Source organism: Ictidomys tridecemlineatus, chromosome 9, assembly GCF_052094955.1.
Source record: "Ictidomys tridecemlineatus isolate mIctTri1 chromosome 9, mIctTri1.hap1, whole genome shotgun sequence".
Classification (NCBI taxonomy): domain Eukaryota; kingdom Metazoa; phylum Chordata; class Mammalia; order Rodentia; family Sciuridae; genus Ictidomys; species Ictidomys tridecemlineatus.
This window is the reverse complement of record NC_135485.1, coordinates 120,761,897-120,789,769: the sequence shown is the minus strand read 5'-3', so window position 1 is coordinate 120,789,769 and position 27,873 is coordinate 120,761,897. Positions and strand designations below refer to the sequence as shown.

Below are 27,873 nucleotides of genomic sequence, written 5' to 3'. Positions count from 1 at the left end.
GTCAAAGGTCTGGCCACATCTTATCACCTGTACTGCTGCCATTCAGCTTCCAACTGCCAGCATCTCTGAGCCAAAATATTGCAAGTCAGATAAAACTAACTGGCATCCCTGTTTCTACTTCCCCACTATCTTCTGTTCTCCAATGAGGCCCGGTTGTGGTGGTGCGTGCCTATAATCCAAAACTATGGGGAGGCTGAGGCAGGAGGATTGCAAGTTCCAGGACAGTATGGAAACTTAGATTCTGTGTCAAAAAATAAAAAAATAAAAAGGGATGGGCTGTAGCACATGGTTAAGGACCCTTGGGGGTCAATCCCTAGTAGTAGGGAGGAAAAGAGGAAGAAGGGAACTATTGTTTAAACACATAAACCAGATGATGTTACTTCTTTGTTCCAAATCCTCCACCTCAGCTGGAGGGAAAGCCAGCATCCTTAAAATGGTCTAGCAGCTCCTCCCTAACACTGACCTCCTCTCCAGGTGCCCAGTATGTCTCAACCCTCTATGCTACTACCTCCAGGGCCTTAGGAATGTTCTTCCCTCTGACTCACATGCATGTTGTGCTCTCACGACAGGTCTTAAAGGTCACTTCCTTAAAAAGAACAACTTGACTACTTTATTTAATATTGACTAATATCTTCCAATGCTTCCAAACCCTACCCTGCTTGAATTTCTGTATTTATCCTCACATGACCTACTAATTATTACACTTTTAAATTTTCTTTATTATCTGACCTCCCCCATACACACACACATACACTCAGATGTAGTACCTTGAGGGCAGAAAACTTTTTCTCACATTTGTTTTTGTAACCCTGAACACTGGAAGAGGTCCTGCTACATAGTTAGCTCTTCGTAGATATTTGTAAAATGAATGCATGGTTTTTAAAATGTTTGCATTTCTGGACATCCCAAGGTGTACGAAGGAGCATTCTATACTTGTCTAGGAGTCAAAACTAGTCTCGTGAACTTTTGTATGTTTGGTTGACTATTTAGCAAACTATAACTGAGCATCTACTCAGAGCCAGGCACTTTGCTTGACACTAAGAATCGAGAGGTGTGCAAACCATATCACTGCACTTTTAGAAGCTCATGGAACTCTTTCCATTTAAATTTTTATTGTTCATTATAGCTGGACATGATGGTGCATGCCTATAATCCCAGTGGCTGGAGAGGTTGAGGCAGGAGGACCATGAGTTCAAATTCAGCTTCAGCAACTTAGCAAGGCCCTAAGCAACTTAGCTAGACCATGTTGCTAAATAAAATATAAAAAGGCCTGAGGATATGACTCAGTAGTTAACTGCCCCTGGGATCAATCTCCAGTACCAAAAACAACAACAACAAACCCACAACAACAAAAAGACTTGTATTAACATATAAGGAATAATGAATTCTTGTATGCTTTCTTAGACCTGAGGAAATAAAGCATTATTTAATGCAGGTACATTCATTTGCATCTACTCACCTAGCTTGGTGTTTATCATTCTCATACATTTTTAAAATTTGCTGCATATGGACCCCTAAAGCACAAATAGTATTATTTTACTTACTTAAGTGGTGTCAAATTCCACTTTTTGCTTTATTCTTTAGATATTATTTGTGAGATTCATCTGCATGGATATACATAAACATTTTCACTGCAGTATAATATGCCACTTGTCCATTCCCTGGACATATAGGTTGTTTCCAGTTTTTTGGTGTTATGAATATTATTGAAAAGGCTGCCCAATGGAACTTTCCACAATGATGTCAGTGTTTATACCTGCACTCTGCAAAGCACCAGTCACATATAACTCCTGAGCATTTGAAATGTGTTGTTCAACTGAAAGCTTGAAATTTTAATTTGTCTCATCAGAACTAATGTGGTTAGTGTATTGGAGAGTGCAATTCTAAACAATGTTTGTCTTTGGGTGTATGTGTGACTTTATCTTGGGCAGACTCGTCTGAGCTGGTATACACTTTTTATAACCAATAATTTGTATCTTCCTATTTACTATCTTGAAATTCAATTCACAAATAACTTATCTGCACACATTGTAAAAAAAAATCTCTATGATGCTGTTACTATAAAATTAAGTAGAAATATAAGAAAAGCGATTTTAACAAAATATGGGCATTTCAATATATCGGTGACCATAGATATACAACATACATTATAAGACATGATGAAGTGGTTTACAAATACAGACTGATAAAAGTTTGTGACACTGCTATCTCAAACATGACAAAGGATGTTGCTATTGGTGATGTGAGCAACTCTTAAAAAGGCTTTGAACAAAACAAAATTCAGTATTTTCCAGTCGTTACATCCCTGAAGTATTTGGGATACAATGAAAACTAAAAGTACTTGGTACACTCTTAGATAATTATAAATAGGTTTGTCACCCACATGAATGTTCTACTAGAACTTCTAAAGTCACAAAGGATACAGGACAATTCTTTCTTTAATGAGACCATCCTCTAAATTTCAGAACATACAGGACACCTGACCCTTATCTACTAAATGGCAGTAGCACCTTCCCCACCGCATCACTATTATAAGCACAAGTGCCCCGTCGGTTACAGTGATGGTCCTGTGGAGACCCATGACCTGTTGTATACCCAGCAGCAAAACTATTGGGTCTTAAGTTATGAGCATCTTCAACTGTACTGGATATGTACTTGTTCTTCAAAATAACCCCCAGTTGCTCCAAAGTTCACCCTGGTGTTTAGACTAATTTTCACTTACACCAACAGTATATGAAATTTACCATTTCTCCATACATATGCATGTTTTACCTTTTAAATTTACATTTGTCCTAGGTTATAGCCTTCCTGACGTCACCAGTTGGCTGTTAAAAACATAACTTTGCCCAAATTCTGTGTATAACTTCCTCCCCTGTACAGTATCTCCTCTTTCTGTGTAAACTCAGAACAGCACACCTGCTGACTCAAAGGCAGGTGTAGTCTCTTCTGCCATTTTTCCAAGTGTAGCTTTCGCCCAAGAAACACTGGACTGATCCCCACTTCTCTCGACTAGCCCCACGGATATCAATCTCCACCTCCTACCCTTCCCTTTCTTCAACTAGAGGGATCTGATAAGGGTTGCCTGAGTATTCAGAATTTGCTCTAAAAATGTCTTGAAATTTGATTCTTGGGTTTCATAAAACAAATGCAGAATGAGGTAAATGGAGCAAGTTCAGTACTGTTAATAGGACTGATAATGATCTGACCTTTATACTTAAGATAGCTATAAAAGCAATTATTGCCGCCATCTTGGCAAAATTCCCCACAACTTTGGCTCACAACAAAAGCACTTTTTCTCATACTCGGTTGACTTCAGCTGGGCTGGGCAGTTCTGCTCTAAGTTGTGAGTTGGCTGGGCTTGCCTCTAAATTTTGGGTTGGGTTCAGGTGGCCTCCATATTTTTTACCCTAGCTCCATGGGCAGGGGCTACCTAAGGCCTGCACTTTTCCAGGAAGATCACTAGAGGACAAAAGCCTGAGCTCCACGCTTCACCTCGTGCATATATTTGCTTTGTTATTCAAAGTTACTTGATATAATTCTCTTTAATATGATTATGTGGAGATTACTTCCAGGTAAAAGAATATGCATGTTTGTACAGGAAAATTTGTGGCCTGAAATCACATTACCCCCTTTGATCACACTTCAGTGATTATATTTACAATATGAAAAAGACGTTTTGCATAATAACACACTGCATAATAGAAGTTTATCTCAACATATCATCGTATTTAAGGTCCTCTCTGATTCTGAGGCCAAATGAATTAACCTATTATTTCAAATTTTCCTTTCCACATAGACTGCACTTGTAGATGTATATTTGATAATCAGGGTTTTTTTTTTTTTCCCAGTGATTATGATAGAGACTGTGGACAGCAAGCCAAGAAAAAGAATCCTGACTGTGAGAAGAAAAGCAAATGATCAGTTATGAAACACAGTAGTCTGTTAGAATCAACATGATCAGGAAGAGCAAATTTGAGCTAGTGATGCAGGAAGTCATGATGGACCCGGGTGCAAAACTGTGGACCCAGGATTTCCTCTAGTATAAAATTATATGAGAAGCCTTAGTTTCCAAGTGCAGATTTTCCACAGGAGAAGTACAACACTTTACTAAAATTTTTAGTGTCAACAAAAGAAAAATAACTTGGCATGATCTATGTTATCTGGGAGAAGTTTTTCTCCAGAAATCCATGTGGACCCCTGAGATAAATGGGAATTACAATCATCCTAATCCAATTTTAAAGGTAACTTGGAAGAACAAAGGAAATGATAAAGGGGAATCTTGTGTGTGTGTGTGTGTGTGTGTGTGTGTGTGTGTGTGTGTGTGTATATATACACATTTTCTTTTCTCTTACCAACCACATTCATGCTGTCCCCATGGTCTTGGTTTCTATGTGCCACAAAGGGATCAGAGTTATTTGGTTTGAAGCATGGCCTCCAGTGTTTCGACAATGGTTTGAGAAAGGAGGACTCAATAGTCATTTCCTTCCTCATTCTCCATGACAGAGCCCTACTTTTGTTTTAGTATCCTTTGCCCTCAAGTGACTCAGGTACATCATCAGTGATCTAAGACAAAGTAACGCCCCATCCCCTATGCCTGAGAGATTGGAGGAGGAGAATTCTGGTTGGGTATGGGAGCAAAGTTTTAGAAAACACACACACACACACACACCTTTTTGTTTTGCCTCTTTAACAAAAAAATACAGGGAGAAACAAACTTTCTCTGATTCTACAGTGTTGGTGTATACAGAATGTGATGCTGAAGCCATTTTTTCTGCCAGGAGAAGAGCAAAAAGACCACCTTAGTTGATTTTTTTTTCTTTTTTCTTTGTTTGTTTCTTTCTTTTCTTTTCTTTTTCTTTTTTTTTTTTTTGAAGTTACTGTTAATAGAATTGTTTCCCCAATTTCTTTCTCAGCAGATTCATTGTTGATATATAGGAAAGCTATTGATTTTTATATATTGATTTTGTAACCTACTACATTTCCTAGAATTTATTGTAACCTACTACTCTGGGTCGAATTTCTAGCACTATATTGAATAGGAGTGATGAGAGTGGACATCCTTGTCTTGAAACCAGAACCCTAACTCTCACCATGTGCAAAAGTCAATTTAAAGTGGATCAAAAACCTCAGAATTAGACCCAAAACACTTACAACTTCTAGAAAAAAAAAACATAGTCAACACAGGCACTGACTTTTTTCATAAGACTCTTAAAGCTCAAGAAATAAAATTCAGGATCAATAAGTGGGATGGCATAAAATTGAAAAGCTTCTGCATAGCAAAGGAAACAATTAAAAGCATGAAAAGAAAGCCTAAGGATGGGAGAGAATCTTTGCCAACTATTCTTTTGACAGGGAATTAATATCCAGAATATATGAAGAACTCAAAAACCTTAACCCATCCCCACCTGCCCCCCCCAAAAAAACCCCCAAACTCACCCAATCAACAAATGGTCAAAAGTTCTAAACAGATATTGCTCAAAAGAAGAAACAAAAATGGACCTGTCTTCACTCAATGCAAAATAAAGGACCCATAATAGTCAAGCAATTCTAAACCAAAAGAGCAATGCTGGAGGCATTACCAAACCTGACTTTAAATTATACTACAGAGCTATGTAACAAAAACTGCATGGTAGTGGCATAAAAACAGACCAATGGTACAGAATTGAAGACACAGAGAAAAATCCACACATCTACAGTCATCTAATCCTTGACAAAGGTGTTAAAAACATGCACTGGAGAAAATATAGCATTTTAAACAAACAATGCTGGGTAAACTGGTTATGCCGCATGTAGAAGAATGAAACTAGACATTTATCTCTCACCCTGCACAAAAGTCAACTCAAAAATGAATCAAAGACTTTGTTATTAGACCAGAAACTATGTAACTCCTAGAAGAAACATAGGGTCAACACTCCAGCATATAGCCAAAGGCAATGACTTTCTCCATAGGCTCCGAAAAGTTTAGGGAATAATGCCAAGAGTTAGTAAGCAAAGAAAATGACTAGGAATGTGATCAGAGAACCTAAAATGGAAGAAAATCTTTGCTAGCTAATCTTCTGGCAGAGGATTAATATCTAAATATATAAAGAACTCAAAAAACTTTACACCAAAAAAAAAACTAACTCTATTAATAAATGGGAAAATGAATTAAACAGACTTCTCAAAAAAAGGAAATACAAATGCTCAACAGATATATAAAAAAATGTTCAACATCATTAGCAATTAGAGGACTGCAAATCAAAACTACACTGAGATTTCATCTCACTCCATTCTGAATGACAGTCATCAAGAATACAAACAATAATAAATGCTGGGCACGGTGGCGCATGCCTGCGTGGCTCAGGAGGCTGAGGCAGGAGAATTGTGAGTTCAAAGCCAGCCTCGGCAACTTAGCAAGGCACTAAGCAGCTCAGCAAGAACTTGTCTCTAAATAAAATATAAAAAAAGCTGGGGATGTGGCTCAGTGGTTTAGTGCCCCTGGGTTCTATCTCTGGTACCAAAAACAAACAAACAATAATAAATGCTGAAAAGTATAGATTGAAAAAGTAACACTTCACATTTTTGGTGGGACTGTAAATGACTACAACCACAGTGGAAATCAGTATGGAGCTTCTTCAAAACACCAGGCATGCAACCACCATTCGACCCAGCTATACCACCCCTCGGCATTTATCCTAAAGAATTAAAGTCATCACACTTTAGAAATGCACGCATACCCATGTTTATAGCAGCCCAATTCCCAATAGCCACAGAAATGGTAGAACCAGCCTAGATGTCCATTATTGAATGATTAGATAAAGAATGGAGTAAATGTACACAATGGAGTTTTATTCAGCCATAAAGAAAAATGAAGTGATGTTATTTGCAGGAAAATGGATGGAACTTGAGAAAATTATATTAAGCAAAATAAGCCAAACTCAGAAGTTTGAGGGGCCTCTGTTTTCTCTTATATGTGGAAGCTAAGAAGGAAAAATAGAAAAGAACAATAGAGGAAAAGGACTAGTGGGTGGGAAATAGCAACGGAGAGGGGAGTGCTGGAAAGTGATATTGACCAAATTATATTGTTATATTTGTGTGCATTTATGAATTTGTAACAACAAATCCCATCATGATGTATAACTATAATGCACCAATTTAAAAATGTGGAAACAAACTAAAAAAAAAAAAAGAAAACATCAGATCTAGTTGGTCCTTTAATAACATCAACTCTTTTTTGTTTTTCCAGAGTCATTTCATTTAGTGCTTCAACACAACAGAGTGCCTTTGAAGTGTGTGTTACTAGGTAAACTGTCCCAGGTCATTTAAAAATGGGTGTGGTGTGCTTTGAAAATAAATGGTTACATTAATTATTAACTGTAAGTATTCGGTTACATAAAGGAATTAATTTGCATGTTTCAGAGGGCTGATAAATACTGCTCTCTACAGAAAAAGTGGCAAAAAAAGAAACTAAACTATGTAATTTTGAATAACACGTGGTTTGGGGTTTTCTTAGGCATTACTAAACTTTATGGCAAACCAACTGAGCTGTGCTTCAGAGGAACTTGTTTCTGTTTCTCTTTTTTCATTTTGTTACCTGCCAGACACGAATCAGCAGAAAACACTAAGAGTATGTTCCAAACAAGAAGCCCATTCCGCTTTGCTCATTTTAAGTTTTGTTTATTTTCTTAGGATTTTAAAGCCATTCCCTCAGTTCTTACTGAAAAATCAGCTTCCTCTTCTTACAGACCTACTGTTCATGAAAAGTGGGTTTCTATGAAGATTAAATATGAGGAAAATATGACCTTTCCTAAAAGGAAATTTACAGTGTGATTGTCATCTGTACCAGGACCTACAATCAGAAGTCTTCATCTCAGACTCACAGTTAAGAACTCTGGTACATATAAAACAGGTTTTTTCAAAACGTGACTCAGGTATTACTTCAAAACGCATCCACCGAATGAAGCACACTGGCAAAAGTTGATAGTTATCATGAATATGATCAAAGACAGTTTAATCCAATTTAAGAGCTGGATTTGTCAGATGTAGTGTCTCAAGTCATTTGGAAAAACAAATGATCTCTTTTTCCATCTGAAATTTTCTACAAGGCCCTGTTCTTAATGCCCCTTTGGTTTCTAGAATAACTAGAAGGCTTGTAGACCTGCCTTAGGGCAGAAAGAAATAAGTGGATTGTTAGCAAGAAAGAGTATCTTTTCTTTCTAGTACACCTCTCTCTGAGGAAAAAGTGTTTTGTGAAGTCATGGAGTGAAATAGAAGAAAAAGCAGTGAAATTTGACACAAACCAGTTTCTCTAATACTATATCTAATTTGCAAGGTTCCTTGCCCCTGCAACACTATAGGGTAGTGGTGGTGGGGGGCCGGGGGCAGAAACAAATCTGAGTTGTGTCTTCCTCCTCAAGTTGCTAAAAATGTGCCTGAATTTTAAGTTTATTGTTCTCTTACTCTTCAGTATGGTTTCGCCACTAATCCATGTAACCCTAAACATCTACTGACTAGTTTTATGTAATTTTGAACTTTATATACATGGAATAATGTTGTTTTCTTTTTTAACTAATTTCTTACATTCAAAATTATCTACTGGGGAAACAAATGTGGGAACCATACATTTCCTGGTTTTAAATTTTGTTACAAAGGAGAACAACAGTATGGTGTTGGCACAAAACCTGACGCATATACCAGTGGAACAGAGTTGGAAATAAATCCAAACACATCCAGTTAAATAATTTTTGACAAGGCACCCATAGGGGAAGGATAGTCTTTTCAATAATAGTGCTGGGAAAACCTAGCTTCCACATTGGAAAGAATGAAATTGGATCCCTATCACACCAGAGGTGAAAATCAACTCTAAATAGATAAAAGACCTAAATGTATGACTGAAACTATGAAATTTCTAGAGGAGAATAAAAGAACATGGGGGAAACTCCCGAACCTGGAACGTGCCAATGTGTCAATTGTTTTTTTTTTTTAATTTTTATTTTTACATGTGACATTAAAAGCTCAGGCTATGAAAGCAAAAAATTTAAAAATAAGTAGGACTATGTCAAGCTATTCTGCCCAGCAAAGATAACAACCAAATAAAACAGTCACTTATAGGCTGAGGAAAAATATTTGCAGACCATGCATCTGGCAAGGGATTAATATCCAAAATTTATAAAGAACATTTACAACTTAACAGTAAAAAAATCAAACTGATATAAAAATGGACAAAGAATCTAAATAGTACATAAAAATTACTTACAGGGGGTGCTTATTATGCACAAAGGCTTGGGTTCAGTCTCCAGAACCCATCCCCAAAATTGCTGACAGGTTTATATAAAGGTGCTCCACATCATTAATTATCAGGGAAAGGCAAAGTGAAACCACTATGGGATATCACTTCACACCGATGAGGAGGTGTTATCAAAAAGTCAAAAGGTAACAAATGTTGGTAAGAGCTTGGAGAAAAGGGAACCTTAGCATATTGTTGGTGGGAATGTTGACTGGGACAGCCACTATAGAATACAGCATAGAATTCTTTAGAGAAATTAAAAATAGAATGACCATATGACTCAGCCATCCCTCTTCTGGGCATATAACCAAAGAAAATGAAATCATCACCTCTTAAGGGTGTCTGTATTCTCAGGTTCACCACTGTATTAGTCACAATAGCCTAGGTACAGAATCAATTTGCATGTGAGAGAACAGATGACTGGATGGGGGGCGGGGGTTGGGGAGCAAGGAGATGTAGGTCAAAGGGTATAAAGTAGCAGATACACAGGATGAACAAGTCTAGAGATCTAATACAACATGAGGAATGTACGGGTAATAAAAGCTTGCTATTTTTGGAATTCCTTCTAAATGGGTAGATTTTAGCTGCTTTTGCCAGAAAAACAAAGAAACGGTTCACTATTTTAGATAAGTAATATGTAAGTTTGCTTCCCAATAGTAACCATTTTACCATCGTGTATATATATATATATATATATATATATATATATATATATATATATATATATCTCCCATAATATCATTTTATATACCTTAAAATATATAAAATTTATTTTAAAAAATTGTCTTTTGAGATTTAGTTTTGAGGCATGTAACAATAGTATATTCATTTTTTGTCACTAGAAACTACACCATCTTCTGGATATGCTATAATTTACAAACTTATTTTTGTTTTGGATAAACACAAAACTTTTTACAGTTTTTTATTTATTTGTTTGTCTGCTTAACTCTTAAAACACGGCTCCCTTCATCGTTCTTGTATATATTCTTTACCTAAAATTATTAGCCTTGAAATAGAATTGTTGGGTCATTAGACATGCACATCTTTTACTTTGAGAAAATGGCAACTATTTTTCAAGAGTTCTAATGGATAATCACACTTGCTGTCTGAGAGTGCTTGAGAATCTCTTCAACACTTAGTATTATATAACTTTTTAATTATTGTTGGTATGATTGATATGTGTTTTTTTTAAATTTCCTACATGTTTGCTGCCAGTCCTGCCCATTTATATCTTTTGCCCATTTTTTTTTTCTATTAGATTATCTGGGTTTTTTTTCTTAGTATTTTTAAAAATTATCTTTGGAATTCTGGGTATTATGGAAACAAATTCTTTATTAAGTATATATATGTTAAAAATAAATTCCTCTCAGCATATGATTTTACTGGGTTTATTGATGAACAGAATTATTATATTAATTTTGATGTAGTTCAATATATCAAACTTTTACAAATGATTTGCTTTAGACCTTTTTTAAGAGAAATACTTATTTATTCTGATGTTATTTATTCTCCTTGATTTTCTTTTAAAAGTTTTAAAGTTTTGCCTCTCACATTTAAGTCCTTAGCCCAACCTGAAATTCTGTAATGTATTTCCAATAAAATTTTATGATTTTTTTCCACAATTGCTTACATATTGAGACAATTGCATGTTGTATTTCTTTATAGTTTGTTAAGGTACTATTAGAGAACTGAACTTGAGAACACTTAATCAACTTGCATTCCTGAAATAAAGTCAACTTGAGTATAATGTACATTTTGCAATTTAGTTTGTGAATATTTTTTAAAAATTTTTATCTGTTCATTAGGGAGATTGACCTATAATTTTTCTTGGTTTGGGTCACAAAGTTATTTTAGCCCAACAAAAATTTGTTATTATTTATACCCTTAAATATATTTTGTCAATATTAACCTATATGCATTACTTAAATTATGTTATTGTATTAGTATAGTCATTAAACTATACTTAGTATTTGTGCATTTTACATGTAAATTATGCCCCAATAAAGTACTGGTTTTTTTAATTGAAGAACATAGTGAGCAACCAATAATAGTGGAGTATTTCAGCTCCCACCATTAATTTTAGTAAGAAAGTTAGATAAGTAAAACCTAACAAAGATGTATGTCAAATAAAAATTTATCATTTCTTTCATTTTGAAAATAGACAACTTTCATTTTAAAAACATTTCTTTGGTGAAAGTCTGTGGATGGCAGTCTGTTTTTGTCTTTCAAAAAGTAAGTTTATGAGAAACTAGTTTCCTGCCAAAATGTATACATGGGAACATGTATGGATGGATGTCCTTTAAACATCCTACTAGAAGAACTAGCCAATGCAACAAAACATGAAAGGGAAATACAAGGTACAGAGATCTGGAAGAAATAAAACTATTGGCATTTGCAGATGATATAATTGTCTAATATAGAAAATCCAAGAGAATCAGAAACAACAAAAAACTCCTGGAACTAATAAATGATGACAGCAAAGTCGCTGTAGTGGAGGTTAATACAAAATAGTCAATTGCTTCCCCGTACACCAGCAGAGAACAAGTGGAATTTGAAATTGAAAACACAATACCATTGACATTAGCACTGTAAAAATGAAAGACTTAGGTGTAACTCTAAAAGAATGTGCACAGGATTTATATGAAAAAAAAAACTAAAAACCTTCAATGAAAAAAGTCAAAAAAGAGCTAAAGAAAAGAATATTTCATGTTGTTAGACAGGAAAATTCAACACTGTCATGATGTCAGTTCTCAATTTTATCGATCGATTTAATGTAATTCCAATTAAAATTCAAGCAAGTTATTTTGTGAACATTAACAAACTGATTTACAGTCTGTATATATGCAGGACAAAAGCCCGAGACTAGCCAACACAATATTGAAAGAGAAGGATAAAGTCAGAGAGCTAATAGCAACCTACTACAAAACTTACCATAAAGCTAGAGTGATCAAGACAGCATAGTATTAGCAAAAAATACATATCAATGAAACAGAATACAGAACCCAGAAATAAAGTCACACAAACATAGTCAAGTAATCTTCGACAAAGCAGAAGAAGTAACAACGGACTAAAAAAATAGTCTTTTCAACAAATGCTGCTAGAACTACTGGACAATTACCCACGTGTGTGCACGCACACAGACACATACACAAAGTGAATCTAGAGAAACATTATGCTGTTTATAAAAAATAAAGGAGATCACAAATCTAAGTATTAAATGCAAAAGTATAAAATTGCTATAAGATAGCACAGCAGTAAACCTCGATGATCTTGGGTGATGATTGTTTTAGCTATGATGCTAAAAGCAAAGCCCATGAAAGAAATAACTTATAAGCTGGACTTTATTACAACTAAAAACTTTTACTTTGGGAAAAAATAATAACAAAAGAATAAGAAGACAAGGCATAGAATGTGAGCAAAGGAATACTTGAAAAAGGACTGTCAAAATATACAAAGAACTTTTAAAACCCAACAAAAGAAAACTAACGACCCAATTTAAAAATGGGCCAAACAACTAAGAGACATGTCACCAAAAAGATATATAGATGGAAAATAGCAAATGTTCCACATGGTGTGTTTTCAGAAAAAATGCTAGTTAAAACAACAAGATAGCACTATATATCTATGAGAATAGTCCAGATCTAGAACACTGGCAATACCAAGTGCCGTTGAGAATGTGAGGAACAAGAACTCTTGGTCACTGATGATGGGAATGAAAAATGTACGGCCAGTTTTAAAAGACAGTTTGGCAGTTATTTCCAAAACTAAATATACTCTTAACCTAGGATCCAGCAGTTATGCTCCTTGCTATTTACCCAAAGAAGTTGAAAACTTATGTCCACACAAAAACCTTGCATATGTATGTTTATGGTGGCTTCATTCATAATTGCCCAAATTGGAAGCAACCAAGAAGCTTCAGTGAGTAAATGGATAAGTAAACTGTAGGACATAAAGGCAGCAGAATAATCCTCAGCATTGAAAAGAAATGCGTCATCAAGCCATGAAAAGACAGGGAGGAAATTTAAATTCAACTTGCTAATCAAAGAAGTCAATCTGAAAAGGCTACATACCATATAATTGCAACTCTATGACATTCTGAAAAAAGAAAAACCTCAGAGAAAGTAAAAGATCAGCAGTAGCCAGGGTTTCAAAGGGAAAAGAAAGTTCACTAGGTAGAACACAGAAGATATTTAGGGCAGTGAAACTGCTCTTATGATACTACAGTGCCTGATATATGTCATGTTTTTCCTCGTCTAGAGAACGTACAACACCAAGACTTGAGTCTAATGTAGACTGTGAATTCTGGGTGACAGTGATGTGTAACATAAGCTCATCAATTTTAAGAAATGTACCACTGCTAGATATTGATACTTGGGGAGGTTGCACATTTAGTTGAGAAAAGGTCAGTGAAACTGTTCATACTTTCTGTTTATTTTTCTGTAAACCCAAAACTGTACCACCCCCAGTATCACTAGATTAAACATGTAGCTGTTTCTTCTCTGTTTTTGAGACACACTTTTCAAAAATAAGCTTCCAAGTGTTACTACATCTTTGTCAAAAGCTGTGGAAAATACATCTCATATTAGAATTTGGGGATTTTTTTCACTTAAGACCCACCTGAATGCTGATATTCTTGAAGTATCTTCTGGGTTCTTGTATTCTCTTGAAGTTAAGAGAATACAAGAACAAAATATAAGGTTTTACGTTGATGAGTTATTTGATGATATTAATGTCAAGTGGGTTCTGAGCAATATGGATGCTAAGTTTGGGGTATCTGTGATATCATTGAAACTTTATTTATTTATTTATTTGTTTGTTTGTTTATTGTGTGGTATTAGATATTGAATCCAGGAGTTCCTGCATCCTAGATAAGTGCTTTACTACTGAGCTACATCTCCAGCCCTTTTTATTTTATTTTGAAACAGTTTCTCACTAAATTACCCAGTCTTGCCTCAAACGTGCAATCCTCCTGCCTCACATTCCCAAGATTACAGGCATGTGCCACTGTGCCTAGCAGCTAATACCATTGAAACTTGAGAGGATTCCATCTCTTTGGTCTTGGAAAATTGTAAAAATGTTTCATGTTCCATGACAGAAAATAATTGGATAACGCCACTGATTAATGCCAACTGCATTTTCATATAGTGACTTGAAATTCAGGCCGTTACAATATAAGCAATTTCTAGGAGTACCAATGTATGGCATGGGTGTAAAGCTAATTTTTTAAAGGGACTTACAACTCAACTTTAACACTTGACTTTTAAAAGCCTTCTTTTTACCCACTTATGTCAAGAAACGTTAATGTGTTCCTCAAAGGCTGCTGTGAAATCACAAACAACAGGAAATGAATGAGAGGCATATTCACACCTTCTGAGTGTCTCCATCTGCATATACTTGAAAGATAATTTCTCCAGGCAAAAATTTGAATGCCTCTTCTACAGTATTTTTTTTACTCAGTCATATTAATTGTATAGATTAATGGGTTTTGCTTTGATGTTTCCATACATGTCTATATCATGCTTTTTCTTCCCATACTTGCATATAGCAGCGTCTCTACCATCCCCTCCTGCCCTCACCCCCATCTTTTCCCTAATAGTTCATCCTCTTGGTTCCAGTCTTTTGGTTCGTTTGTTTGTTTACACATGTGAAAGAAAACACGTAATACATTTTCGTGTCTCGCTAATTTTGCTTTACATGATAAAGTTCATAATTTCCTTAACATGATCATTTCCATCCATTTTCCCTCAGATGACATGATTTCATTCTTTGTGACTGAATAAAATGCCACAGTTTTTTAATCCATTCATCTGTTAACAGACACTAAAGCTGATTTCATACCTTGGACATTGTGAATAGCGCTGCAATAAGCACGGGTTTGCAGGCATCTTTTTTGTATGCTGACTTCATTTCCTTTGGTTATATACCCAGGAGTAGTATAGCTGGGTCATACAGGATAGATACTTTTAGTAATTTGATGACCCTCCATATTGCTTTCCATAGTAGCTATACTAATTTACATTCCAACTGTGTACAATTCCTTTATATATATATTCTCTCCAGCATTTGTTATTATTATTATTTTTATAATAGCCATTATGACTAGGGTGAGATAGAATCTCAGTGATATTTTGATCTGCATTTCTCTGATAGCTAAAGATATGAATTTTTTTTGGCTGGGTGAGGAGGTGGCACATGCCTGTAATCCCAGCAGCTTGGGAGGCTGAGGCAGGAGGATCGTGGGTTCAAAGCCAGCCTCAGCAATATCGAGGCACTAAGCTACTCAGTGAAACTTTGTCTCTAAATAAAATACAAAATAGGGCTGAGGATGTGGCTCAGTGGTTGAGTGCCCCTGAATTCAATCCCTAGTACCCCACCCCCAAATAAAAGAAGATGTGAATTTTTTCATACATTTATCACTTGTACTTCTTTTGAGAAGTGTCTGTTCAGATCATTTGCCTATTTATTGAATGAATTTTTTTGGTAAATTTTTTTTAGTTCTTTATGCCTTCTGGATATTAGCCCTCTGTCAGATAAATAGCTGGCAAAGATTTTCTCACATATTATAGATTGTCTCTTTCCTCTGATGATTGTTTCTTTTAATGTTCAGAAGCTTTTTAATTTGATATAATCCTATTTGTCAATTTCTGCTTTTATTTCCTAAGCTATTGGGGCCAAATAGGAAACAGCATATCTTGAATGAGACCTTGTGAATAGGTGGCTGGTATTAGATTTCTGGATGGCTGCCTCTATTTTTGCCAGGTCACCTTGTAAAATGAGTGAAACCTATTATGCCAAGAATGTCAGGTTTCCCGGAACTTGCAATGGTAAGAAATGTGGGCAAGCTGTGAACTCTCTCTATATTAAAATGACAGCAATACAGTTCGCTCAACTGCTTTTGCCATAATAACCATAAGCAAGAAAAACTAAGCAGTAGTTTTTAAGAAGGTTAGACAGTATGGAAGGAGAGTAGTGAGGATACCATTTGTGAAAATGGAATAGCTTAGAGATAAAAAAAAAATACTCCTGGCATATACACAGAATAGCAAAAGGAATGAATCAATCATCAGAACCAGTATTTATTGTCTGCCTTCTTTGTGCAAAGTGGTTCCAGTTCTCACAGCACTTGCATTGGTCATGAAAATCAAAGTTAACTTCATCTCACATCCCAGCTACTCAGGAAACTGAGGCAGGAGGATGGCAAGTTCAAGTCAATATGGGCAACTTAGCCAGACCCTGTCTTAAAATAAAAAATAAAAAGGGCTGGGGATGTAGCTCAGTAGTAGAGTGCTCCTGGGTTCAATTTCTAGTACTGGAAAAAATGAAAAATCTAGGAACTGTGGTTATAGCTCAGTGGTACTGCAGTTATCTTATCCTAGCTGGGGGAGACCTGCCACTCTAGTAAAAGTAAGAAGGGTACACAAAAGGAAATTGTCTTTAAGGACAATAGTCACAAACAGGATATTTTAAACAGAAAGAGAGGGAGAGAGCTCTAGAAAGCTCTCATTCTTTTTTACTACTGGGAAAAAAAGTTTATTGCAAGGGCTAGTCTAAGAAAATAACAAATAAAAGTCACCTAATTTACTGAAACATTTAGTGAAACATTTACTAAAACATTTTACTCGTTGCAGCCACTGGTTGTCTTAAGTATTAGGACACACAAAAGAAAGACGTGACTCTACCTTCGTCGAATTCTATAAACCAGTGCAGTTGAATAAATCACTTTCAAAGAATGCTATTGTACATTGCACGTCACATGTGACTCGACTGTACATGCAAGTGGAGTTGGTGTGTGAGTCAGGTTCACCACACCCTGATAAAAAGATGAAGCTGCAATTGCTTATGTCACAGAAAGCTCCATTATGAGCTCCTGGCTCCGGAGAGAAGGTGTGCCTCAGACCTGATCCAATTCTCAGAAGACAGGGCGAGGAAGTTGGAAACGCTTTTCTAGGGGATTGGACTGATGAGGCAGACAGTCACTGATCCACAAGAAACAAAGAGTCTTTGATTTCAGACCAGCCTTGAGGCCACACTTGCTAGAGCTTCTTTGACTTAGTTTGCCCTGATTAGCAGATAAAGTTCAGGTCACCTCTTCTCACCATCAGCAAGCATGCATGCAGAGACAGGAACTCCTGAAGAGTGCTTTCCCAGAAGCAGTAGAGAAGTGGGAAATAAATCATGTTTTTTTATTTCATTTTTTTTTATTGCACCAAGTGAATGACAAAGCAGTATTGCCCGTGTAGTTTTATAAACCTTCAAAAACATCACTTCTAAGTGGGGGGGGTGAAGCACTGATGGATTAGTATTCCAGTTAAACTAAATTACAAAAGTTCAGACTTCTTTTTCATAAAATCTTTCATCCTTATTTCCTGGCTTTAAAAAAAAAAAGTTTTCTTTCTGATTGATTTGATATCCACATTAATGGAGAGCATCTTGAAACCTTTCACAAAGATTTCACCTTCAAAAAACAAAAGAGAATAAAAATAACAGATCTCACCTCAACACACTGTCTCACACTGGAGACATTGGTTTTATCAAAATTACCTAGAATAGATGATGACTTAAGTGGATGTGAATCTTCTCTACCTGCTATTTTCTGCAAAAAAAAAAAAAAAGGGAGTTTACTTATTCTTCCTTCCAGCTCATCTTTGGTACCCATAAAGATGATATGACAAATATGCACACAGCTTTGTCAGAAGCACTAATGTGGTTTATCAGAGGCCGAGGCACAGAGAGAGCCTGGGTGTGGCATACATGAGCAAGCTGGGTGTCGAGTCAGTGAAAGATAGTGACTAAATGAAGAATCATGGAGAAAAACCATGAGCCTACAATTCTTCTTGACAAATGCACATATAAAAGTTACACTGGCATAAATCAATGAGAGGCCAACACAAGTGGAGGTGTAAGATTTTAGGCTAGATTTAGGGTCAAGACTTTCAGTAAAATGATCTTATCCTAGCTGGGGGAGACCTGCCAGTCTGGTAAAGGTAAGAAGGGTACACAGAAGGAAACTGTCATTATGGAAAAGAGTCACAAGCAGGAAATTTTAATCAGAAAGAGAGGGAGAGATCTGGAAAGCTCTAAGTCTTTTAGGGAGTCAACTTCAAGAAACTAAGATAAATCCACAGGTCTACTCTCTTCTACATCTGGATTAGTTCCCAACATTTTATTCTTTATGTTTGTGAAATGCTGCTGAGAATTCCTTTAATGTGAGGTTTTAGTTTGGGGCTGGCATCACTTCCTTTGGGACACCTTCATCCTTGTATCCCAGTCACTTTCCTGATTGATGTGGATAAACATGCATTACCTCTGGGGTCTCTCGAGCATCGTCAGTGTTCACAGTCCCACTTTCTTTTCCTTTGTTATTTCATTTTCAGTGGATTTTAATTTTTGTCTCTTTGCTGCACTGTCATTTTTCTTGGGTCATTCTCTCTTTCAGTGATCCATTTTTGTGAAATGTCACGTGGGTATTTCTTTTTCTTTCTTTCTTTTTTTTTCTTTTTTTTTTTTTTTTTTTTTGTAACTTGGAATTGAACTCTGGGGCATCCCCAGTCCTTTTTTGTATTTTATAGAGACAGAGTCTCAATGAATTGCTAACTGCTTTGCTAAATTTCTGAGGCTGGCTTTGAACTCAAGATCCTCCTGCCTCAGCCTCCTGAGTCACTGGGCTTACAAGTGAGCACCACTGCGTCCGAATTATATGAGTTTTTCATTAGGAGACAAGGAAGCAGCACAGCTGCACTCTTTGCTGTGTGTGTGTGTGAACTGAGTAATAATTATGCAGTTTATACCTGGTTAATATGTCCTGGTAACTAAAACTGAAACCTGGTGATTGTTATTCAGATAAATCGTAGTAACCGAAATCCATGCACATCACAACTGTGCAAAGGGAAGATTGCTTGTATATGCAAAGAACTTATAGTGGTACTGTCCATGTGCTCCTTGGCCTAGTTTAAGTTTTTGTATGCTTGTGAAATTTGCTTTGAGTCTCTTTTACAATTGAGGGGTTTTGTTTCCATTTGTTTGGAATGATTTTATTATTAATTCAAAATGAAGAAGAATTGCTGGCCTTACATACTCTTTATCTTGGTGAGCTAGTGTGTGTTGCATGGTTCCCTGCATTAAAGTAAATTAATCTCAGTAATTATCTAGAAAGGTTTGGCCACCATGAAAGTAAGACTTGGATTCGGAATCTAGGCAAAAGTTTCTTATTCCCACAAAGTCCTCACACAAAAAAATGTCTGAAATTTTCTGCTTCCCCTTTGTTATAGGGAAGTCTTTTTCTTTCTAGCAATTATGTAGGATCACTCAGGATCATACAAATGCCTAGCTAACATTTTACCTACTCTCAAATTATTATTGGTTTTACACAAAAAATTGGACATTTTTCTTGAACAAACATATATTTTATGCTTCAGAAATATTAAGTGTTCTTGAAAGTCTAAAAAAAGCATGTGTTCTACCTACTATCCTGAAAGATTTCCTCCAAAAAGGATTATTTAATTTTGACCAACCTAATTCCTCTGTCACTTTGACATTATAATACCCAATTCCTATGACTACCATATTGCCGCAGTCTGGCTGGGCACAAATCACGAGCCACTGAAGCAGGAACAAACTTTATTTCTGAACTCCACTAGCACACTCCACACATGCTCTAGGGAACTTCCCCGAATCCCATGCGGCTCCTCCAGGAACCAGCAACCAGAAATATCCCTCCTCCAGCACTTCCCCAACCAATGGGAATCCCCGCAAGAGCTCAAGCGGAACTCAATGGGAACTCCACCAGAACTCAAAAGTCATCATCTTAATGGCTCGCTAGCGTCACCTCTCAATCACTACTTCTGGCAAAAATGCCATGTGTCATCCCGACTTGGCTGTGGCCCTCAACACCATATAATTTTTTGTGTCTATCTCTTTGATTTTCTTTCACTTGCAGATTTTCCAAAGAGCTCACTGACGTGCTACCTACAAGGTCTGGACTTTACAAGAGGAACAAAGACAACTTTGCAAACATAGGTATGTTTTTGCTTATTAAGAACGTTTTTTACATCTCTAAGATTTATTTCAGTCATTTAATAGTTTTTATTGTATTCAAACAAATAAAATGTTTGTTTCATTATTGGTTTAGCTGTATTAAGTAGTTCAATACTTCCTAACAAATAAGGAAGAAATATGTACCTCTAATAAGCCATGGCTGTAGATGTAATAAATTATTTTGACAAAAAAGGGAATATTTTAAATATACTTGGGGTCAGTAAATCCTTTTTCTGTGGTGTTTAATTAATTTATTTTATGAATTGGCCTTTTGTCAAGAGTCTCCTTTTAATCTTTTGTCTAAATAGTCATATGGTCATATGTCTAAATATGTTCATAATATTTCCTTATTATGACCACATTTCTAGTTTTCCTTACTCGTAAATATGTACTTTACTTATATACTACTTATTTATTTTTTTTGCTACCAGGGATTGAACCCAGGAGTGCTTGACCACTGAGCCACATCCCTAGCCCTTTTGATGTTTTATTTTGAGACAGGGCCTCTCTAAGTTGCTTAGGGCCTCACTAAATTACTGAGGCTGGCTCAGAATCTGCCATCTGCTTGCCTCAGCCTCCTGGAATTACAGGGTCCAACCTCAACATAGCGCTTGCTTAAGTGCTTTTAAAGAACATCTCCTCACTCTCAATATCCTTCCTCTCCTTTTCCTTTCCAGAAGTTGTCAGATCTTTTCCTTACGCCCTAAAATAACTTCCTTGGTTCTTTCTCCTTTTCAGCCTCTCAGAATGCCACTCATTTCTTCACTGAAATCCAAAGAATAATCAAACTCTTAACAAATGCCTTTAAGTGAAATGTAAAAGCCATTGTCCTTTAGTAAAAATAGTATATACAATCAGAAAGGACGGAAATATTTTCTGGTGAGTACAAACTGAAAAGAAAGTAAGTATAGACTTTTACTTGAAGGTGCCTATCTCTGGGATTTTTTTTTTTTCCTGATTAGGCCTATATGACAGCAGAATGCAGAGAGATGAAAATGTGTGCTCCATTCATCTCGGGCTTTTACAAACAATTGACTGTGTCTGGCTAACCATCTGGATTATGGCCACAGGCAGTTTGTGTATTTCAGCTTCACCAGGAGCTGCTTGCTATCAAGTGACTTGAGCTGAGCTCACCAGAAGAAATTGATTTTTACAACAAGTGCTGGTGAGGATGTGGGGAAAAGGGCACACTTGTTCATTGTTGGTGGGACTGCAAATTGGTGCAGCCAATTTGGAAAGCAGTATGGAGATTTCTTGGAAAGCTGGGAATGGAACCACCATTTGACCTAGCTATTCCCCTTCTCCGTCTATTCCCTAAAGACCTAAAAAGAGCATACTACAGGGACTCTGCTACATCGATGTTCATAGCAGCACAATTCACAATAGCTAGACTGTGGAACCATCCCAGATGGCCTTCAATAGACGAATGGATTAAAAAAAAATGTGGCATTTATACACAATGGAGTATTACTCTGCATTAAAAAATGACAAAATCATGGAATTTGCAGGGAAATGGATGGCATTAGAGCAGATTATGCTAAGTGAAGCTAGCCAATCCCTAAAAAACAAATGCCAAATGTCTTCTTTGATATAAGGAGAGTAACTAAGAACAGAGTAGGGACGAAGAGCATGAGAAGAAGATTAACATTAAACAGGGATGAGAGGTGGGAGGGAAAGGGAGACAGAAGGGAAATTGCATGGAAATGGAAGGAGACCCTCATTGTTATACAAGAGGAAGAGAGGGAAAAGGGAAAAAAAAACAAAGGAGAGGAATGAATTACAGTAGATGGGGTAGAGAGAGAAGATGGGAGGGAGGGGAGGGGAGGGGGGATAGTAGAGGATAGGAAAGGCAGCAGAATACAACAGACACTGGTATGGCAATATGTAAAACAGTGCATGTGTAACCGATGTGATTCTGCAATCTGTATACGGGGTAAAAATGGGAGTTCATAACCCACTTGAATCAAAGTGTGAAATATGATATGTCAAGAACTATGTAATGTTTTGAACAACCAACAATAAAAATTTTTAAAAAAGAAATTGATTTTTCCAACACTTTTATTAAAATAAAATAATTTGCATTTTCAAAAAAATTATAATTATTAATTATTCTGTTTTTTTTTAACTAAAAAGCAAAACAACAACTATGAAAAACACTTTAGGGAGGGTGAAGCAGGAGGATGGCTTGTGTCAAGAATTCAAGACCAGACTGGGCACCACCCTGTCCCCAAAACAAACAAAACAAAAAATCTAGCCCCTCCCATTCTCTAGAACACCAGTCAGGGTTGGGGGGGTACAGCAGTGAGTATGATAGTTAAGCTCCTTGTCCTCATGAAACTTACAGTGTTTTGAAGTTAATATCCTAACATTTTTCATTTGATTTTCTGTCAGTCTGTATCCTTTCTTTGTGTCACATGGTATATAATTAGTTTCAAAACTAAAGGAATGAAAATGAATGTTCTTAGAATCTCGTAAGACCCCTTGAGATAATTAGAGTAGGGTTGCCAGATAAAATATAGAATTTTCTGTTAAATTTAAATTTCAGGGCTGGGGATTGTAGCTAAGTGGTAGAGCATTTGCCTAGTAGGTGTGAGGCACTGGGTTTGATCAATCCTCAGCACCACATAAAAATAAATAAATAAAATAAAGGTCTCATATCCATCTACAACTAAAATCAAATAATTTAAGTAAAATAATAAGTAAATAAATAAAGTTAAATTTTAGGTAAATAACAAATAACTTTTTTTTTTACTTGTTCTAATTAGTTTTACATGACAGTAGAATGCATTTTGACACATCATACATAAATGGAATACAATTTCCCATTCTTCTGGTTGTACATGATGTAGAATCCTACCTGTCATGTAGTCATATATGTACATAGGGTAATAATGTCTAATTCATTCTACTATCCTTCCTACCCTCAAGCCCCCCTCCTTTGCCTTCACTCCTCTTTACCCAATCTAAAGTAATTCTATTATTCCCTAGCTCCCCACCTTATTGTCAATTAGCATCTGCATATCAGAGAAAATGTTCACCCTTTGGGTTTTTTTGGGGATTGGCTTGTTTCACTTAGCATGATATTTCCAGCTTCATCCGTTTATCTGCAAATGCCATCATTTCATTCTTCTTTAAGATTGAGTAATATTCCATTGTGTATACATACCACATTTTCTTTATCCATTCATCTGTTGAAGGACACTAAATTGGTTCCATAGTTTAGCTACTGTGAGTTGAGCTGATATAAACACTGATGTGTCTTCGTCATTGTAGTTTGCTAACTTTAAGTCCTTTGGGTAAAAACCGAGGAGTGGGATTGCTAGGTCAAATGGTGATTCCATTTCATGTTTTTTGATGAATCTCCACACTGCTTTCCATAATGGTTGTACCAATTTGCAGCCCCACCAGCAATGTATGAGTGTACCTTTTCCCCCACATCCTCGACAACATTTATTTTTGCTTGTATTCTTGATAATTGCCATTCTGACTGGGGTGAGCTAAAATCTTAGAGTAGTTTTGATTTGCATTTCTCTAATTACTAGAGAAGTTGAAAATTCTTTCATATTTTTGCTGACCAATTGTATTTTTTCTTCTGTGAAGTGTCTGTTCAGTTTCTTAGCCCATTTATTGATTGGGTTATTTAGTTTTTAGTGTTAAGTTTTTTGAGTTCTTTATATCCTGGAGATTGATGCTCTGTCTTAGAAACATGTGGTAAAGAATTTCTTCCATTCTGTAGGCTCTCTCTGCACATTATTGATTATTTCCTTTGCTGAGAAGAAGCTTTTTAGCTTGAATCCATCCCATTTATTGATTCATTTGGAAAAATAACAGACCTAGAATAGCCAAAGCCATCCTTAGCAAGAAGAGTGAAGAAGGAGGCATCACAAAACCAGACCTTAAACTATACAACAGAGACATAATAACAAAAATGGCACAGTACTGGCACTAAAAAAGACACATAGACCAATGGAACAGAATAGAAGACACAGAGACAAACCCACAGAAATACAGTTATCTCATACTAAGACAAAGATGCCAAAAACATTCACTGGAGAAAAGACAGCCTCTTCAACAAATGGTGCTGGGTTAACAAAATGAAATCAAACCCCTATCTCTCACCCTGCATGAAATTCATCTCAAAATGGGTCAAAGACTTAGGCATGAGAACAGAGACCCTGTGCCTAACAGAAGAAAAACTAAGCCCAAATCTTCAGTGTCAGCTTAGGATCTGACTTCCTTAAGAAGACTCCTAAAGCACAAGAAGTAAAATCAAGAATCAATAAGTGGGATGGATTCAAACCAAAAAGCTTCTTCCCAGCGAATGAATAACTTTTAACGATATCATAAGAAATATTTAGATTTATCTTAAATTAGACATACTTAAATTTGGCCACCCTAAATTGAGAATGTCTAGACACTGTCAAGGCAAGGAGAATGGTATTCAAAACACAAAGAGCCAGGAATATATTTGCAAAAAGCAGATCTAGTCCACATGGGTGTTTAACTAGACAAAGGAAAGATAGCTCTGGTGGTTTATTTGAGGGGGTACATCAAACGCAGGGATAAGGTTTCAGGGATAGAGTCTTGCTTCATGATGTCTTGCAGTCAGCAGGTTAATTGACATCTTGGCAGGTCACACCCATCTCTGGGGCTGGGTGGGACACAGCAGAGAGCAATAGAAATTCACACTGGCAATTGACCAGAGAAAATGTTCACTGGTCATTCCCAGACACCAGATGTTTCTATCCACTAGGTTTCGATGTGTGGGGACCCACACGTAACCCATGGATGGATCATGACAGTTGTGGGCATTGATTTTGAATTAGCAGATCAACAATTTTTATTCCAATTCTAGGATTTTCACCTCTTGCCCACATTATGAGACAGTCACTAATACTTGCAATGACACACCACATTTTTTTCTTTTAATTGGTTTGTTATTTCATTATTATCTAACTTCCTTTTGTGAGAGGCAAATTTAGAAATTTGTTCATTCCAACAGTTTCACTTAAGACCAAAGAATTAAAATAAATTAGATTATTTATTCACAGTCTAGAATCAAAAGAACATTTAAAGCTCAAGTTGATATAATAGATGCTACTGCTTCTATATAAACAGTCTTTTCTATAGTCTTTGCTCTTGGAATACTTAAACACATTCCAAGTTTTCTTTTAGTTCATTTGTGTTTTCTGCTTGACTGAAAGCAACAGTGAGCCTATACATAATCCTTGGCACTCTTTCACTCCAAAATAAAATCACTGAAAGCCTCATATTCACACTAAGCTAGGTCTTATGAAACACCTTGGCTACTTTAGACATTTGGAAATATCAGACAACGCTAAAATAGCTATTGGAGCTAAAAAGTGCTATTACACTTTGATAAACAAGAGTTATAAGACAGAGCATTGTATTTAGGTTTGTGCAAGAGTTTGGGGGAAGACAGGCAGGGTCCAAAACCACACAGATTCCACCTGTGTTTTAAGTGGAAGAAGTGTCTGAAGTCAGCTGAGATTTCAGCTGAAGATTCACTGGTGAAGCTTAATTGAGGGCCATAATCCAAGAGACTAGAGTTGAAAAGGGCAGAGTTATTGACAGGGTGAAGTTCATTGGCTTAGCCTTCCCTGAGGACAGACTCAGGGAATGCTAAGAACATAGTTAGCAAGGCATACTGAAACATTCTTGGGGAAAATAACACAACCAGATAAGCAGAAAACAAAGTCGAGCTCTGAATAGTACCAAGCATCAGTCCACATGAGTTATTTTGATAAAAGGCAATGTTTACCTTAGACCTTTCCTCTGGGTGGCTGCCGGGTTTCTGTTCTCAAAGGCTCAGGAGTCACTCAGTTTAACTAGGAGTCACTCTAGTTAAACTGGGCTAACTGGGCTGCACGAAATAACCACACAAGAGACACAAATACCTTTTTCTTTGGGGTCGCTGTGACGGCTCCTCTGACCTTAAGAGTCTGCAGAAAGAGAGAGCACGCGCTGACCCTTTTTATTGAGGAGAAGCTATTCAGATGAGGCAAGGGGTCAGGTTTCAGGGGGCTGAGTCTATCTTCATGATGTCCACTGTCAGCAGGTTGACTGACACCTGGGTAGGCCACACCCAAGGGCACAGTAAGAGGAGGGGACACACACAAGGCACTTTCATGGAAGATTCTATCCTAAACAGGGCAAGGGGTTATATTACAAAGAAACAGGTGAGCATAGCTTCACCCAAGGGCTGTAGCAAGACACACCCATTTCTGTGACTGAGCGCCTCAGCACCCAGCTGGGGAGTGTAACTCAGTCACCCGTAAGGTTGGCCTCCCACAGGTGGCCAGGTTAAGTCTTCCACATTTTCCTTAGACAGCTCTGTTGCTATGTCAATACTTCCAGGACTGTGTTTGCTAAGACAGATCAGTAGCTGTATTTTCAAACTCCTAAGCCCTAATTCTTGTGTTGGATAAAGATGTTAAGCCTTGGGACCTTAGCAGGGACTCTCTTGGAGGCCAAGTGCTCTGATTTCCTTTTAGTCTCCTTAGTGGTACTTTTCTTCTAGCCCCACCCTATCCCCAACATCCTGTACAAAGGGTCAGGTTTATGATACCAGACTTCTTATCAGAGTTTAGATGCACATTGCCTTTAAAGGTGTCTCAGAATCAGCAATTGTATTTGGCTCTAAAATGCAATGTGTGTTTAGGAATTGCTCTTACTGGAAATAGATCTATGGAGGTAGATTGGTGTTGATATAAACATTCTCAATCACTGGGGAAAATATCCAGAAACATTTCATTTACTGTGTCCTTATCAAAGATTTTTAAACTGCTGAAATCTAATCTTAGGTTCCTAAGCATTCCTAGGGTAAGCCATATACAAGTGTAATTTAATTCTGCTGTATTATCAGGCTATCTAATGTCAGCTAAGTGATTCTCAACCTGGAAATTTGGAAATTAGTGAGAGGTGTTTTTGCTTTTGCTTTTGGGCTATTACAGTGGCAGAGGAGCAATATTGGTATTGAATGGACAAGAGCCAGTGACGCTGAACTTCCTACAATACACAGGACAAGATCCTTGCACAACCAAATTTCACAGGATTCCCCCAGAACTAGAATGATTGACAATACATGTGGTGATCTGTTTTTGACATCCCAGTTGTAATTCCATTAGTAACTGTGCCAAACTTGTTTCTGTTCTTCTCAAATTCACTGTTACTACAAATCATATCCTTGCTTCCTCTGATTCTTCATGTTAGTCAGCAAAAACAAATTCCCTCCTTCTCTCCCTTACTATCTTTATTTTTGCCTATACCATTTTCCTTCCTGCCCTTTAAAAGGAGTCCTTCATCTTCTTTCTAAAGATAACAACAGCTCCACCCAAGTCTTTAGTTCTATTCCACCCCATCCCATCCATCCCATCCCATCTCATCCCATCTCATCCCATCCCATCCCATCCCATGTGTTGTATTCTGCATCTTCAGCGTCCCCCAAGTCTTATGTGTGAAAGTAGGTTTCCAGCTTCTGGCACTACTGAGAAATGGTGGAATCTTTAGGAGGTAGAACCAGTGGGAGGAAGTCTGTAGAGGTGGGGGGTGCT

At 36.8% G+C, this 27,873-nt stretch overlaps 1 long non-coding RNA gene across 3 annotated transcripts in view; it reads left to right on the top strand.

Annotated features, from left to right (window-relative positions):
- Positions 1-22,310, top strand: part of LOC144366914 (uncharacterized) — a 95,420-nt gene extending 73,110 nt beyond the window's left edge. The window contains exons 7-8 of one of the 3 annotated variants that reach the window (XR_013426094.1): positions 20,202-20,281; positions 21,262-22,310. This is a non-coding gene — a long non-coding RNA (uncharacterized LOC144366914). The other 2 variants (XR_013426093.1, XR_013426096.1) reach the window with 2 other exon arrangements.
- Positions 22,311-27,873: the final 5,563 nt, after the last annotated feature.